Raw genomic sequence first — 18051 nt, forward strand, 5'->3', positions numbered from 1 at the left:
ACACGAAACCATTCTGAGAATGAATCGCTGACATGTCATAACCACCGTCATAAAGCTCCGTTCAACGGTATAGAATTTGAGAAAATAAAAAAGTTATTACATGTGATTTTTTTTTCTCATTTGAATGCCGTTATTTACCATGGTTTGAGAATTCCTGTGAGCGGGGATCACAATTGAACAGAATACACGAGTTTGGATTTACGACTGAGAGGCGCCGTCTTGGATCAAATGACTTGAGGAATCTATCCTTAATTATGTTACGATAAAAACGTACGGTCATTCTTGAGGTATCATGGGTTGAAATACAGAACAGGAGCACGGTACTTGACCACGTGATCCACCCTGTAACATTAGACTACTAATGGACAAACATATATGGTGGCTGATTATGGCCATCTCGTGTTGGCATATTGGCGGATTGTTGTCTTGTTGCTTTGGTGCGTTCTCAAACCATGACAACCTGGGATTTACTGGATGAAATGTTGTCTTGCCAAGGCGCCAACATACTAACACGACATTTTGAACACGCTTATTAGCGGACATAGCATGTCGTGTTTGCGCGGTAAAAAGGGGGTGTTAGCGCGTTTGCGCTTTGCCGTGGTATTCGAAAACTAGACAAGGCAAACTTTTAATTATTAAACTTCGAGTTGTTGCGGTTTGAGAACGCGCGAAAGCGACAAGATGACAACACGGCAGCGCGAGATGGCCGTAATCAGTCACCATGCAAACCAGTCCTTATTAACGCATCTAGAGCAGGTGCCAATTTTTCAATTATCTAAACTTTGGTATTCCTCGTTTAGGACCTTGAACTTATAACATTTCTCGCTTTGGCGCACGTGCAACACTTACGTCAAATACAAAATGTATACGGTTCCGACAAGTGATGCATTGAGTACACTTTACCTTGCCAACATCATATCCCCGAAAAGCCGTAAAATAGTTATGGGGAATGTGAATTACGTTGAAGTTTATATCTCAGTTCAATATCAAGACTTTGCTTCGACATTATACATCTACCAAACTATTTTATTTCGATTCGTTTCTTTATAAACGTGTTGCTATGTTGTTGTTTTTGTTGTTATTTTGTTTGTTTGTGTTTTTTTTCTGTCAATATTTGACAACATGTATTATTAACGGCGAAAGGAAGGATCTCAATGCAATAAAAGAAGCACTATCAATGCGTGTTCTACTCAAAATTTCCCAAAAGTATATAAAAGATGTTTGTCTTGTAACGTGCTACAGAAGAATAATCCAGCTATTTCAAACTCCTTTTCAGCAAACTGCAGTTGTCAAAGTAAAACAATTAAATATACATTGTGTATATATATAAGTAGCTGAGTATACATCGCTCATGACTCATCATTTTTTTCATAATTAAACACAATTTGTACTTCTGAATATAGCAGTATTAAACGTACCGACTCTCAGATTGAATATGCAGAACCAAGTTCAATCAGTTCCTTAATTCAAAACTTAAGGTGCGATCTTGGGGAACTTTCTATAGGAACAACGGAACCAAATGATTTCCCATAGACGATAGTGTTAACATTTACCACTGTTTACCATTTAAACATTCTATCAATTTGAACTTTTTTATATGAGGGCCACCATCTTGTATTGAATTCAGCACCAAAAATTCACCTAAATTTACAACAAATTACACACTTAATGAACTTCCCCAGACAAAAACAGACTGGAACAAAAACATATTATATATATTTTACATCTACATATATTGCCAAACCCACACATAAAATTTTAGAAATTTATCTCACCTGGATATCCAATCAGTAGGCCCCGACACATTCACCTTCCGATTAAATCTTTAAACCCACAATCTATTTCTGATTTGGTTCTGTGGTCCCTTAAACGTCTCTAATGCTTTTCAATGTAAAATTTTAAGCTAAGTAATTGTCTCGTGTGAATGAATGTTGATGAAATTGCAACCTACATTTTGTAATTGAGGGGAAACCTGGCAACAGCGGACACCTCCTAACAACAGACATCCGTCTACATCGGACACCTCTTTACAACATATACCCGTCTACATCGGACACCTCTTAACAGCAGACACCTGTCTACATTTGACACCTCAATTACGCAGAAAACGGACTTGGTATCAGCGTTCGTGAGATATCCCTAGTCCCTAGCCTTGGTACTCTTCCCAAACCTTGGTCATGTAGGATACATATATGAGTGGGGAATTGGTGTCAAGGCCTAGTACACACTACAGCGCCGACAAAGAGTAATTATGTTCGGGTTAAAACAATAATGGGCTGTAGTTTATACTGTTTGTAACTACCACCCTCCAAAAGTTTGAGCTTCTAATTGTATATTTTAAATTTAAAATGATAAAAAGGATAATTGTACCCGAAGAAAGTATGTGGTGTTCCGCCTCTACCAACCTCTCGCGCAGACTTTTTCGTTGGATGCGCAATGCAGGCGATCTCATTTGTACGTAGGGATACATGTTTGTTGTATACACGTTGTGGAGTTACTGGTTGCGATATTGCAAATATGCAATTCGGAAAAACAACAGCGAACAGTGACGGGTCTTTAAAAATCGTAATGAACTAATGTTACATTAAACAATGACATTAAGCTTACTGACCATGGTCACTGTCAGTGTGTGTGTGGGTGTGTGTGTGTGTGTGTGTGTGCATGGGTTAGAGTTTTTTTTTATCCCCATATTATCAAATATTTCCAATAATTATATTTCTATAAGTTGATGAACAATATAATAACATGATTGGAATCCTGACTGGTATTTATATACATTAGAATTATCTAACAAATGATTTCAAAATGATATCAATGTGTTGCTTTAAATAATGTGTACATCAATGTGTTGTTTTAAATATGCTGTCGGTGAAAGGTTTGTACGAGGTACACCAATGTGTTGTTTTAAACATGCTGTCGGTGAAAGGTTTGTACGAGGTACACCAATGTGTTGCTTTAGATAAGATGAACATCAATGGGTTGCTTTAGAGAAGGTGTACATCAATATATTGCTTGAAATAAGATGAACATCTGTTTCCTTAAATAAGGTGTATAGCAATGTGTTGTTTTAAATATGCTGTCGGTGAAAGGTTTGTACGAGGTACATCAATGTGTTGTTTTAAATATGCTGTCGGTGAAAGGTTTGTACGAGGTACATCAATGTGTTGTTTTAAATATGCTGTCGGTGAAAGGTTTGTACGAGGTACATCAATGTGTTGTTTTAAATATGCTGTCGGTGAAAGGTTTGCACGAGGTACATCAATGTGTTAGTTTAAACATGGTATCGGTGAATGGTTTGTACGAGGTACATCAATGTGTTGTTTTAAACAAGGTGTCGTTGACGATTTTGTACGATGTATAGATAATATAAATGTAATATGGTTTTCAGTGAAAGGATGAGGTGAACTGTACTAAGTCGTCCCAAGGAGACAAATCAAAAGTTACCTCTTACGTACATGTACTTATCTCGGAACGAAGCAAAAAATCACTTTCTTCGGTATAAAGTAATCGTTTTTTCAAACACAGGTGCGAATATGTACCACCGTGCAATCAGAGGTCCTCGAAGCCCTAATTGACCTTACCATATGCTTGTTCCAGTGCGAATGCAGATTGATACCGTGTACTATCACTACACTTTCATCTACATTAGCAAATGCTCATTTGAAAGGCCACTACTGTTGCTGCAATTGTAGTGCTTCATCGGTGGTTCCTACTATTGCAGAACTGCATCCTCTGATCAGAGGATCCTAATATGGTAAAATTTCATCCCCTGGTTTTAGGTTCCTACTATTGTAGAATTTTATCCTCTTATCGGATGTTCCTACTATTGACAAAATGCATCCTCTAATCGGAGGTTCCAGCTATTGTAGTATTGAATCCTCTGATCGGAGGTTCCTACTTTGTACGAATTTCATCTTCTGGTCGGAGATTCCTAATATTGCAGAACTGCATCCTCTGATCGGAGGTTCCTACAATTGCAGAATTGCATAGAAATGTTCTATACACTTTTGTTGATAACAGTTAAGCCCACATTTCATTGGAGACGTTCTAAGAGATCTGAGGGTGTGGGAGAGGGTGGGAGAGGCGAAGAATGTGAGAGAAGGACTCTCATGAAATAGTCGTTGTTCGGAACATTTTACAATTGAAATGTTTTATTTTCGACGTGTCACTGTAACCCTCCACAAAACCACTACATTGTAATCCCAAAACCTAAACAGGTCTCTCAATACATGTACATTGTATTGTGAAAGAGAATAAAGTTGAATTGAATCAAAATTGAATATACTCGTTGGTTCTCGGGAAGTTGAGAAACAGACCCGTCTCTTCCGTCGTGATTGTGTCCTTGGGCAAGACACCTTATCCTAATTGATCTGAATGGCAAACGGCGTTTGTTGCTCAGCGAGATAGCCTCCCATTAGTACAAAAAGGCACGGTCTTTAAAGTAACCATGGCTGTTCACGGGGCCTTAAACCCAAGAAACATAATTGTTTTGAAATATGTTGGGCATGTGCAAGTCTAGGTACCCAAGTGCAGCAAAGTTACGCGTTTCTGTGTCACTGTATCAGTGTACGCGACCCTAAATACATTTTGTCGTTGACATTAATACACAGACGCACTCAGTGACGTTCTTAGGAAAGTCCCACAAGGTTTCCTTAGTGACATTTAACAACAAGTCTGTCGTCACCACACATCATTTTGTCAATTTGAAACGCGAAAAGGTTTCTGAAAAAAAATATTCCCCTAATGTCAATTTTGGGATTTACGTGGAAAACTTTTTTGAGAGTGTACTATTACAAGATCGTATCAGATGTCGCATTTTCGTTAAAAGGATGGAAAGATCAATGAGCCTCCATAGCCTGATATTTTCACGAAACGAGTTGATACATTTAAGGGCGAGGGTGAGTGTGTTGGTCTTTTTATCTTCATATTACAAGCATGTTTGATGTAAATTTAGTATGAAAGTCAAATAGATTTTGTATAATGAAATGAAGTTTCACGTAATCAGTGCAAAAAAAAATTAAAAACAAAAACAAAAAAAAACAGCAACGTGTATGTTGTACTGCTCACTTTAAAATAACGATATCTAATCAGGCTATTAGCTGGAAGATGGCCTACCACAAGAATAAACAACGTCTTGTATGTAAATACAGTTAATGATAAAGCAACCCTCATAACAGAATTTTTGGAAGTTTATAGGGTAGGACATGTATCCTTTCGTATACCCGAATTATCATTATTTCGTTAATTGCTTTTGCTAGGGTTTCGTTTTTTTGTTTTTGTTTGTGTGATTCTGCTCTGAATGCCTTTAACTGTTTTAGAAGTTTCTATTTTTTCCTCTTGGGGTATTTTAACAAAAAAAAGGCGAATTATCAAACAATATTAGCCCATCACTTTAGATAGAGAGAATAAAAAAATGATAGACTTACAAAAAACTTTCTTGATTGACTTTGCTGTCTTTAGGGTCGGCGGCGTAGACTTGGTACCACAGTAAGGATGCTGAAACAGACAAATCAATAGCTACAAACTATGACTCAATCAATCAAAATGTGTCTGCATCAAACCCTTCACGTGAGCAATCCTTCAAATGTTACTTGATCTTGGCGGGTTTTATATGAGCCGATCCGATAGTTAATTACATGTGCTAAAAATCGGTTTTTGATGTTTCTCCCTATGGCGTTAAATAGTGGTTTAATATTTCTCCCGAGGAATCGTTTCAGGCAAACAAGAGATGTCAAATAGCAGAAATGAACTAGAAATAGTCTTTGTGTTATGTTTTTGTCCATAACTTCAATGATTGTTAGAATTTGAATTACGGCGTATTTTCTATGCGGCATGCAAACTTTTTTATAGGAATATAACTGATTATGAAAAATGTGAAAGAGTTTTTGTTAGATAATAAATGATAATCTACCATGGCATTGAATATCTTTTCAAGGGAACTTTAATCTTCAAAATACATTCTGTTCTCAATTTGCCGATAAAAAATTCTTATTGCGGTTTTGCCCTTTGATAAAAAGATCAATGGCTCGATAAAAAATACTGTCCTAATATTGTACAGACTTCAGGTACAGGGAACGGAGTGCGGAGTACATGGGATGAGGTACAGGGAACGGAGTGCGGAGTACATGGGATGAGGTACAGGGAACAAGGAACGGAGTGCGGAGTACATGGGATGAGGTACAGGGAACAGGGAACGGAGTGCGGAGTACATGGGATGAGGTACAGGGAACGGAGTGCGGAGTACATGGGATGAGGTACAGGGAACGGAGTGCGGAGTACTTCGGATGAGGTACAGAGAACGGAGTGCGGAGTACATGGGTTGAGGTACAGGGAACAGAGAACGGAGTGCGGAGTACATGGAAGAGGTAGGGGAACAGGGAACGGAGTGCGGAGTACATGGGATGAGGTACAGGAAACAGGGAACGGAGTGCGGAATACATGGATGAGGTACAGGGGACCGGGAACGGAGAACGGAAAATAGGGTACGGGTGTATGCAACAGGGAACGAAGTGCTGGATAAAGAGAATGTTGTACAGTGAATATGGAACAGAATGCGAAATACAGGATACGGGTAACAGGGAACTGGGGACGGAGTGCAGAAAACAGAGGACCGGAAACGGATTGCAGAATACATGGGACGAGGTTTAAGGGACAGGGAACATGAAACGAAGGTTGGAATACAGGGTACGAGGAACATGGGACCGGGAACGAAGTGTGAAACACAGGGTACGAGGTACATTTGACCGGTAACGAAGTGTGGAATACTGGTTACTGGTTGAGGGGACAGGGAATGGAGAATGGAATGCATGGGACGAGGGACAGGGGACCAGGGAACGGATTGCGGAATACAGGATACAAGGTACAGGGTATAGAATACTTAATATGGGGTACGGGGTACAATTTAAGGGGCATGAGATACAGTATACTGGTTATGGGGTACAGAGTATGAGGTATAGGATACGGGATACTGGATACAGGACAGAGAGTGTATGATACAGAATACATGGTACAGTGTACAAAGTACTGGGTACAATGTACGAGTTAACATAGTACAGGAAATAGTGTTCGATGTAAATGGTACGGAATACAGGATATGGTGTACCGGCAAAAGGGTACATAACACAAGGTACGGGTACATGGTACTGGTACAACCTACATGGTTCGGAGTACGGTTAACTGGTTACCGCGTATATGGTACAGGTACATGGTGCTAGGTACGGGGTCCTTGGTACACGTATATAGTACAGGTACAGGGTGCTAGGTACGGGGTCATGGGTACACGTTTATGGTACAGGTACAAGGTGCTAGGTACGGGGTCCTTGGTACACGTACATGTATATGGTACAGGTACATGGTGCTACACATGTAGGTACGGGGTCCTGGGTACACGTATATGGTACAGGTACAGGGTGCTAGGTACGGGGTCCTGGGTACACGTATATGGTACAGGTACAGGGTGCTAGGTACGGGGTCCTGGGTACACGTATATGGTACAGGTACAGGGTGCTAGGTACGGGGTCCTGGGTACACGTATATGGTACAGGTACAGGGTACTAGGTATGGGGTCCTGGGTACACGTACATGGTATACGGAGTAAGGGGTAGTTGTCACACGTACATGTATATGGTATAGGAACAGGGTACAGGGTACAATGTATATGGTACGGGTAAAGGTTACAGGGTACAACATATAATGGTACGGGTACATGGTAGGGGTATAAAGCTTGTTACGGGGTACATGGTAGAGGTATAGAGCTGGTTACGGGGTACAGGTTAGGGGTATAAAATATAAGGTATGGGGTACATGGTAGGGGTATAAAGTATAAGGTATGGGGTACATGGTAGGGGTATAAAGTATAAGGTATGGGGTACATGGTAGGGGTATAAAGTATAAGGTACGGGGTACATGGTAGGGGTATAGAACTGGTTACGGGGTACATGGTAGGGGTATAAGGTACGGGGTACATGGTATGCGAGTCGATGTGTGAGGTACAGAAAACGTAACTGAGTATATAGTAGGGTTACGATATAGGAATGGGTTACAGGATACGATGTACTGGAATTTGAGAGATATACGTAATGTCGCGGTCATTTTCATACATGTAGTACTTTCATAGATCACATAGGGCTATAGACTCCACTACCAATAGAATTGATCAGATGTATACATGTACATTCGTGAAAAGAATTATTCCTCCGAGAGAGTTTTAAAATTCGATATAGATGTATATACGTGAATTGCTATATCGATCGAGTGTATAAACTTCGTACTAATGTAGACTAATAAACAAATAGGGTTGAGAGGCCGAGGGATGTACTGTTACGAACTATAAAATAGTGTTAACACATTGTAACAAAATATACCACAGTGTTAACAGACCGGGAGAAAATATACAACAGTGTTAACAGACAGGGAGAAAATATACCACAGTGTTAACAGACAGGGAGAAAATATACCACAGTGTTAACAGACAGGGAGAAAATATACCACAGTGTTAACACACTGTAACAAAATGTACTACAGTGTTAACAGACAGGGAGAAAATATACAACAGTGTTAACACACAGGGAGAAAATATACCACGGTGTTAACAGACAGGGAGAAAATATACCACAGTGTTAACAGACAGGGGAAAATATACCACAGTGTTAACAGACAGGGAGAAAATATACCACGGTGTTAACACACTGTAACAAAATATACCACGGTGTTAACAGACAGGGAGAAAATATACCACAGTGTTAACAGACAAGGAGAAAATATACAACAGTGTTAACACACAGGGAGAAAATATACCACGGTGTTAACAGACAGGGAGAAAATATACCACAGTGTTAACAGACAGGGAGAAAATATACCACAGTGTTAACAGACAGGGGAAAATATACCATGGTGTTAACAGACAGGGAGAAAATATACCACAGTGTTAACAGACAGGGAGAAAATATCCAACGGTGTTAACAGACAGGGAGAAAATATACCACAGTGTTAACAGACAGGGAGAAAATATACCACAGTGTTAACAGACAGGGAGAAAATATCCAACGGTGCTAACAGACAGGGAGAAAATATACCACAGTGTTAACAGACAGGGAGAAAATATACCACAGTGTTAACAGACAGGGAGAAAATATCCAACGGTGTTAACAGACAGGGAGAAAATATACCACAGTATTAACAGACAGGGAGAAAATATACCACAGTGTTAACAGACAGGGAGAAAATATACCACAGTGTTAACAGACAGGGAGAAAATATACCACAGTGTTAACAGACAGGGACAAAATATACCACAGTGTTAACAGACAGGGACAAAATATACCACAGTGTTAACAGACAGGGGGGAAATATACCACAGTGTTAACAGACAGGGGGAAAATATACCACAGTGTTAACAGACAGGGGGAAAATATACCACAGTGTTAACAGACAGGGAGAAAATATACCACAGTGTTAACAGACAGGGAGAAAATATACCACAGTGTTAACAGACAGGGAGAAAATATACCACAGTGTTAACAGACAGGGGGAAAATATACCACAGTGTTAACAAACAGGAGAAAATATACCACAGTGTTAACAGACAGGGAGAAAATATACCACAGTGTTAACAGACAGGTAGAAAATATACCACAGTGTTAACAGACAGGGAGAAAATATACCACAGTGTTAACAGACAGGGGAAAATATACCACAGTGTTAACAGACAGGGAGAAAATATACCACAGTGTTAACAGACAGGGAGAAAATATACCACGGTGTTAACACACTGTAACAAAATGTACCACAGTGTTAACAGACAGGAGAAGATATACAACAGTGTTAACAGACAGGGACAAAATATACCACGGTGTTAACAGACAGGGAGAAAATATACCACAGTGTTAACAGACAGGGAGAAATATACCACAGTGTTAACAGACAGGGAGAAAATATACCACAGTGTTAACAGACAGGGAGAAAATATACCAAGAAGGGACAATACAAAAGAAAAAAGAAAACCATCATCAGTTGATGTTGACCACATCGATAGTGCGGAGTTGTCCTTGATGTACGTGTAAAATGCGGAAAGAAAATAACGTCTGTATAATCATTCTCCACCACAACTTCCGGCGTGCACTTATCAAAACATTTAAAAGCGTCTGTACAATTCGTAGGAAGAGATATCAAACCGCCTCCATCACAGCTTCCGGCATGCCATTTGACTTGATAGGCGAACAATCAACTATCTCACATTCACATACATGTATTTTAAATCGATCTGTCACCAAAATTTATCGGTATTCGTATTATTAGCTTAGATGGATGTCATAAATTACTGCCAAATTTCCATCACGAGTATTTCCACACACAATTCCAGATCAATGTATTGCGTAATATAAGGTTTGAAATACGAATCCATTTCCTTGCGTTGCTATTCAGCGTGGAAATGTGTAGGGAGTGAAAAGGATACGCCCTATCAGGCCGCGCTTTATAAACACTGTTAAATCCAAAGACAATGCTTCAAAACGATATGATTATCTAAAGATATATGAGCAGGTAAATGTTGGACAACACAATATAAATCATTGGAAAGATACTGTAACTTTGTTTCAACGGGACAGAATTGCGATAAATGGAATCTGCGTTAAATCAGGAAAAAATATCGCTCCCTTTGCACAGACAGGAGCACGCTATTGTCTGGATCTTCCAGACGCTTTAATGAATCGACAGTAAGAGTCTGCTGACCTGTTGACCAACCCGGAGATAACAAAAACACGACTATCTGTTACACAGCATGCTTTATTGTCGCATACAAAGGGGGGTTCTATTCCTGGGATATTTGGGAGAAATAATTTATACTAGAAATAAATAGTAAGATAGTTTAACGAAAAGAAAAAGTAAAAAAATACGCATTACTTCTGCCTCGGCGTGTGAATCAGTATAGTTCCCGTATTCTTTTTCTGAATCCGTGTGCCAAACTCGTCTGTTCAGAAATCAAACACTATAAATGCTACATTTTATTGAAATAATGGTGTCTTTCACGGTGCAGTTTTACAGTTTAGCGAGTACAAACACATGGCAGACACAGAATAAAATACAGACACTTGTAGGTCTATCATACGGTAAAATTTGGCTCTATCATTATTAGGACATTAAAGTTTTGTAGGGAAGTGAAATTGCCAATAACCATACGCAGGGAATCTGAGTATTTAGACATATATTTTTATGCTATCGATTTTTTTTACAATCTTTTGGCAGCTAACCCTAGCAGTACATGATCCCAGGGTTCATAACATTTTCCCAATGGTTCACATGACTTGTATATTTCGTCATATTTTTCCCAAATCCACAATTCCATTCGTGAAAAACAAAAACAAAAACAAAAACAACAACAACAACATATCAGCCGTTATTCCTATGAGAACAATCTCACAAATATTGTAGTTTGTGCCCGTGATATTTGACTAGGGTGGGGCCGCGGTGGCCGAGTAGTTAAGGTGTCCCGACACTTAATCGTTAGCCCTCCACCTCTGGGTCGCGAGTTTGAAACCCACGTGAGGCAGTTGCCTGGTACTGACCGAAGGCCGGTGGTTTTTCTCCGAGTAATCCGGCTTTCATCAACCTCCCAAACCAGGCACGTGCTGGGAAGACCCCGGCTGTTAATAGGACGTTAGACAAAACAAAACTAAAACCAAACATTCACTAGTGTAAATGTAAGTATAAAACTTGTTAATGAGCCTGATACGGTATAGTGATATTCTGCAGTTATGGATCCCGTGGAGTGGATATTCCTGGGAGTAGTTTTACTAACTGCAAACGCGTGAGAGGCAGCTAATGTGGACACACCTAAAAGAATGGCCGATGGAAGAGGAGGAGGAAGAGGAGGAGCGAGATGCTTTCTTATCATATACTTGAGAAACGGAAACATGCAAAATAAATTTATTGAGTCACTTGCACCGTTTGGAATGTGTATTTTTCTCATTTCTTTTTACTTGTTTCGATCTTTCCGAATGTTTCAATTTCCTTAAGAAATAATTAACGATGAGTCGTGTATTGTTGCAGGATATACAACGAGGACGAGGATATTTTGCAATTAAATTAATAACGAAGGCCGCAGGCCTGAGTTATTAATTAAAATTGCAAAATATCCAAGTCCGAGTTGTATATCCTGCAACAATACACGAGTAAAAGTTGATTATTTCTATTCTACCATGTACTGTTTAGTTCTGAGATCTACCTCTTTCTAATAGAAAAACGGCCAAAAAAAAAAAAACCCGGGAAAAACTTGTAATTTATTTCTTGAGCATTGCATTATTTTGTTGATAAAATATACATTTCTTTACAGGCACTACAGTACTACAATCAAGAACATCTATCATATGGCATTGAATTTTTTAAATTAAAAAAAAAGGATGAAAAAAAAGCGGCCTTCGTAGGATTCGAACTCGCGTCGTGATAAAAAATGAACAAAGACGAACCCATTAGCCCACTAGGCTACAGTAACCTTATTTTTTCTGGGTAAATATTAGATATATAACATTGTAACAGCCGTGACTCACGAGCGTGTGTTATTGGCACGAGCGTGTGTTATTGGCACGAGCGTGTATTATTGGAAAATAATACATGGTTTTAAACCAATCAAAACTGGCGTTGCATAGCAAACATGGTAGAATAATTGGTTAGCCCTCGTTTTGGCTTTTGTGCTGAGGTTCTGCTTAGGTTTCTCGCCGGGGCCTCTCCTTGTTTGTGTCCTATAGACATAGAGGAGCTTATAGAAAAAAATGCTCCTGACGTTCTGTTTTGGCGGTAATGACGTCCGGTGAGCCTTTACCAGTACATATATTATGACGGTACCGTATATATGTATGGTATTTCATTATGATAGCACTGCAATCGTGTCAAGGAAGACCACGTCAACCATGGCCATTGTCTTTTTATTATTTTATTTGTTGCCCTCAAACTAAACAAACACTCAAACATGCCACTTAGTGGATAATGAATGAACAAATAAATAAACATTGTGCTGTTTTTATGCTAGACTGAATTACAAGAATTGTCTGTGTTATCATCTGAAAATATAAAAATCATACCAGCTAATCCTTACATGTTAACCATCTTAATACATTCTACTTGAGTTTTACTATAAAAAAGATATTGTAAAACTCCAATAATCGAATAATATTGGTATTTGTGTAATACATACTCATATTCGGCCACGCCGTCTGTCGAGCGCCAAGAGTAAAATGAAGGGAAGTAACTGGTGTATCAAAATCATTCGGATCATCCTAGGGTTGGCTGTACCCGAGGAGTTCCGGATATATCAGAATGTGTAATGAAATTGCATTTTCCAGGAGATAACTAATTACTCACAGATGATTTATGGGCGATATTTGTGACCAATATTCATTTTGATCTATTTTGTTCATTTGCTTGAAAGCGTCACGTTAATCAAAGCATCAAAGGAACCGTTTTATGTCTGACATCTATAGAAAGTTTAAGATTTTGATCGTCATGGAAATGATTTAACAAAAGCTACTCATAAAATCTCTTTATGTACACAAATGTATAGCAATAGATCACAATGAAATTGTCTGTTTATTTTTACATTGAATTTATTTCAATTTTGAATTCATTCTATTGAAGGAATTTCAAATCAGCAAGCAATCTCACTTCATTCAGCAGTAAAACGGGTCGTACAGCTCGGTTTAGAGAAAAGATAATTTGATTGATAGCAATGAAAATAAATTAAAATGAATAATCTGTTATTTATTTCAAGAAAACTCAATTTCTAGATCTAGCAGCCTTGGAATGACGCAGCAATATTGTTTCCACTTTTACTCGCTTAAAGTCGTTTGACGAGCTCATTCTATTTCGCGAACGTAGAACGTTATCTTAATAACAAATGATACAGATTTATGACACAATCTTAAGATAAATTACAGTTTTTTATGAAAAGAACACAAACTTCGTAATGGAATTACGATTTTTTTTCATAAACAAGTACCTTGCTTTAGTGATGGTGAGATAAAAATAACTCATAGTATTCATAACCATTATCTCATTGATTCAATCTTTATTCGTGTGAAATTGAATTTTTACTTCTAGGTGGAAGTCAGTCCTGTTTACAACGAAGAGCTCCATTTCCGGTGCCTATCGCCTGAATATCACCAAGGGGCAATAACTCAGACATGCGATAACGGCACTGCTCAAATGATTAAAGCTTGAAGATTTTTAAAACAGGAAGTTAATATCAAATACTGTGAATAACAAACACAGATATCTAAGCACCACAAGAAAATGGATTGTTTAATTTCCCTTAAGACGCACCATTCTGAAATTTGATACATAGTTATTTGGAAATTACTTCCAAGTATTGCAATAGCTACAGGATCGCTCTGAAGAAAGACTTATGCACTATTCAAACTGAAAAAAAAATATATATATATAAAAGTGATTTTTTTGGGCTAGTGGACTATCTTAGACAAATAATGAACAGTATACGAGATTTTAATTACATATACGATATATGGGCCTATAAACTGGAGCGGGAAAGCTGCACAATAGAACTGCGATGCATAGACAAAATCGATAAAATCACAAAAGTTTCCAACGGAGACATATTAAAGAGCAAAAATTAATTTCAATAGGACCAGAGGTTCCGGACGAGAAAGCGTCTTCACTTCTAGATGTAATCCAGGTAATGTCCATGTTCTCAAACTGACAACCGGGACGGTGATAACAGACCAATCTTGCGATGCAGCATTGTTCAATATAGCACCGACAAACGAGTGGAATACATTTTAGTCACCTGCATAGGATTTTATACGGGAATTTATAAAATATAGTTTGCAATCAATAGAAAGTCAGTTTTCAAATTTCAGTGTGATGCTTTATTTTCTAATGGCGCTTTTTAAAAAATGACAGAGAACATGGTGCTTCATTACGATGGTACTTGTCAGATGCTTAATATTACTCCAAGTGCACGAACAGCGATATTGTGCCAGAAGCGAACTAGACCCTCTACTACGAAATTACCTTATTTCAGTCTTTTGAACTTTTCTTCAAAATCGATCCACAAAGCAATTGTGGATTGTATTATAGTTTGCCAAAACCCTTTTGATGCGATATTTTTTATAAACACATTGATATATTGCGTTGCTTCAGTTGACTACGTCTGCATTGTCGAACTCCTCACGAGCTAGAATGCATTACAACTTTATAGTTGAAGGTGTATAATGTCTAGTTTATGTGTACTGGGAACCCTCGATGATTCGGAAATTATGTTAGTTCATCAGACAGTTTAGTCAGAACAGAGCCGCTTGTGTACACCAGAATGGTGTTAGTTCGAACAGACTTTACATCATGTATCTGTTTTCCTGGGGGCGCAGTTCGGTTATTCCGGACAGTTCTTATGTTTGTATATCGGAGTTTTACTAATCCGGACACTTACTATGTTTTTACATTGAAGATTTGTTAGTCCAGACAGTTGTCATGTTTCTTGTTAAGTTCGGAAAAAAAACTTCACTATAATTCGTCGTAAGATAATTTTTTTTTTGTAACAAAACTCTGGAATCTAGCTTTTACGAATGTTTATCAATAGATGTTTCGGGAAAAGTTTCGCTGACAAAAATAACGTCATTTGCATATTTATTTTAGCCTTCTGCAATCTACGCCACGTTGCTGGTACATTTTTGTAGGAGGCGACTAAATCGTCTGTGACTGATAGAGCAGTGACGATAGTCTCTATTTAGGAGATATAACAGTGACGTTAGTCTCTATTTAGGAGATATAGCAGTGACGTTAGTCTCTATTTAGGAGATATAACAGTGACGTTAGTCTCTATTTAGGAGATATAGCAGTGACGTTAGTCTCTATTTAGGAGATATAGCAGTGACGTTAGTCTCTATTTAGGAGATATAACAGTGACGATAGTCTCTATTTAGGAGATATAACAGTGACGATAGTCTCTATTTAGGAGATATAGCAGTGACGTTAGTCTCTATTTAGGAGATATAACAGTGACACTAGTCTCTATTTAGGAGATATAACAGTGACGATAGTCTCTATTTAGGAGATATAACAGTGACGATAGTCTCTATTTAGGAGATATAACAGTGACGTTAGTCTCTATTTAGGAGATATAACAGTGACGATAGTCTCTATTTAGGAGATATAACAGTGACGTGAGTCTCTATTTAGGAGATATAACAGTGACACTAGTCTCTATTTAGGAGATATAACAGTGACGATAGTCTCTATTTAGGAGATATAGCAGTGACGTTAGTCTCTATTTAGGAGATATAACAGTGACGTTAGTCTCTATTTAGGAGATATAGCAGTGACGTTAGTCTCTATTTAGGAGATATAGCAGTGACGTTAGTCTCTATTTAGGAGATATAACAGTGACACTAGTCTCTATTTAGGAGATATAACAGTGACGTTAGTCTCTATTTAGGAGATATAGCAGTGACGTTAGTCTCTATTTAGGAGATATAGCAGTGACGTTAGTCTCTATTTAGGAGATATAACAGTGACGCTAGTCTCTATTTAGGAGATATAACAGTGACGTTAGTCTCTATTTAGGAGATATAACAGTGACGTTAGTCTCTATTTAGGAGATATAACAGTGACGCTAGTCTCTATTTAGGAGATATAATAGTGACGCTAGTCCCTATTTAGGAGATATAACAGTGACGCTAGTCTCTATTTAGGAGATATATATTTAGGAGATATAACAGTGACGCTAGTCTCTATTTAGGAGATATAACAGTGACGTTAGTCTCTATTTAGGAGATATAACAGTGACGTTAGTCTCTATTTAGGAGATATAACAGTGACGTTAGTCTCTATTTAGGAGATATAACAGTGACGTTAGTCTCTATTTAGGAGATATAACAGTGACGTTAGTCTCTATTTAGGAGATATAACAGTGACGTTAGTCTCTATTTAGGAGATATAACAGTGACGTTAGTCTCTATTTAGGAGATATAACAGTGACGTTAGTCTCTATTTAGGAGATATAACAGTGACGTTAGTCTCTATTTAGGAGATATAACAGTGACGTTAGTCTCTATTTAGGAGATATAACAGTGACGTTAGTCTCTATTTAGGAGATATAACAGTGACGTTAGTCTCTATTTAGGAGATATAACAGTGACGTTAGTCTCTATTTAGGAGATATAACAGTGACGTTAGTCTCTATTTAGGAGATATAACAGTGACGTTAGTCTCTATTTAGGAGATATAACAGTGACGTTAGTCTCTATTTAGGAGATATAACAGTGACGTTAGTCTCTATTTAGGAGATATAACAGTGACGTTAGTCTCTATTTAGGAGATATAACAGTGACGTTAGTCTCTATTTAGGAGATATACAGTGACGTTAGTCTCTATTTAGGAGATATAACAGTGACGTTAGTCTCTATTTAGGAGATATAGCAGTGACGTTAGTCTCTATTTAGGAGATATAACAGTGACGTTAGTCTCTATTTAGGAGATATAACAGTGACGTTAGTCTCTATTTAGGAGATATAACAGTGACGTTAGTCTCTATTTAGGAGATATAACAGTGACGTTAGTCTCTATTTAGGAGATATAACAGTGACGTTAGTCTCTATTTAGGAGATATAACAGTGACGTTAGTCTCTATTTAGGAGATATAGCAGTGACGTTAGTCTCTATTTAGGAGATATAACAGTGACGTTAGTCTCTATTTAGGAGATATAACAGTGACGTTAGTCTCTATTTAGGAGATATAACAGTGACGTTAGTCTCTATTTAGGAGATATATCAGTGACGCTAGTCTCTATTTAGGAGATATAGCAGTGACGCTAGTCTCTATTAAGGAGATATAGCAGTGACGTTAGTCTCTATTTAGGAGATATAGCAGTGACGCTAGTCTCTATTTAGGAGATATATCAGTGACGCTAGTCTCTATTTAGGAGATATACCAGTGACGTTAGTCTCTATTTAGGAGATATATCAGTGACGCTAGTCTCTATTTAGTAGATATATCAGTGACGCTAGTCTCTATTTAGGAGATATAACAGTGACGTTAGTCTCTATTTA

The 18051-nt window shown here is 38.0% G+C and overlaps 1 long non-coding RNA gene across 1 annotated transcript in view; it reads right to left on the reverse strand.

The window, feature by feature from the left end:
• The window catches only part of LOC117330658, an 83397-nt gene that overhangs the window by 18471 nt on the left and 46875 nt on the right, over positions 1–18051 (reverse strand). The window contains exon 2 of the long non-coding RNA XR_004533381.1: positions 5427–5496. This is a non-coding gene — a long non-coding RNA (uncharacterized LOC117330658). The remainder of the gene's footprint in view (positions 1–5426; positions 5497–18051) is intronic.

This window comes from Pecten maximus, chromosome 7 (assembly GCF_902652985.1).
Source record: "Pecten maximus chromosome 7, xPecMax1.1, whole genome shotgun sequence".
NCBI lineage: Eukaryota > Metazoa > Mollusca > Bivalvia > Pectinida > Pectinidae > Pecten > Pecten maximus.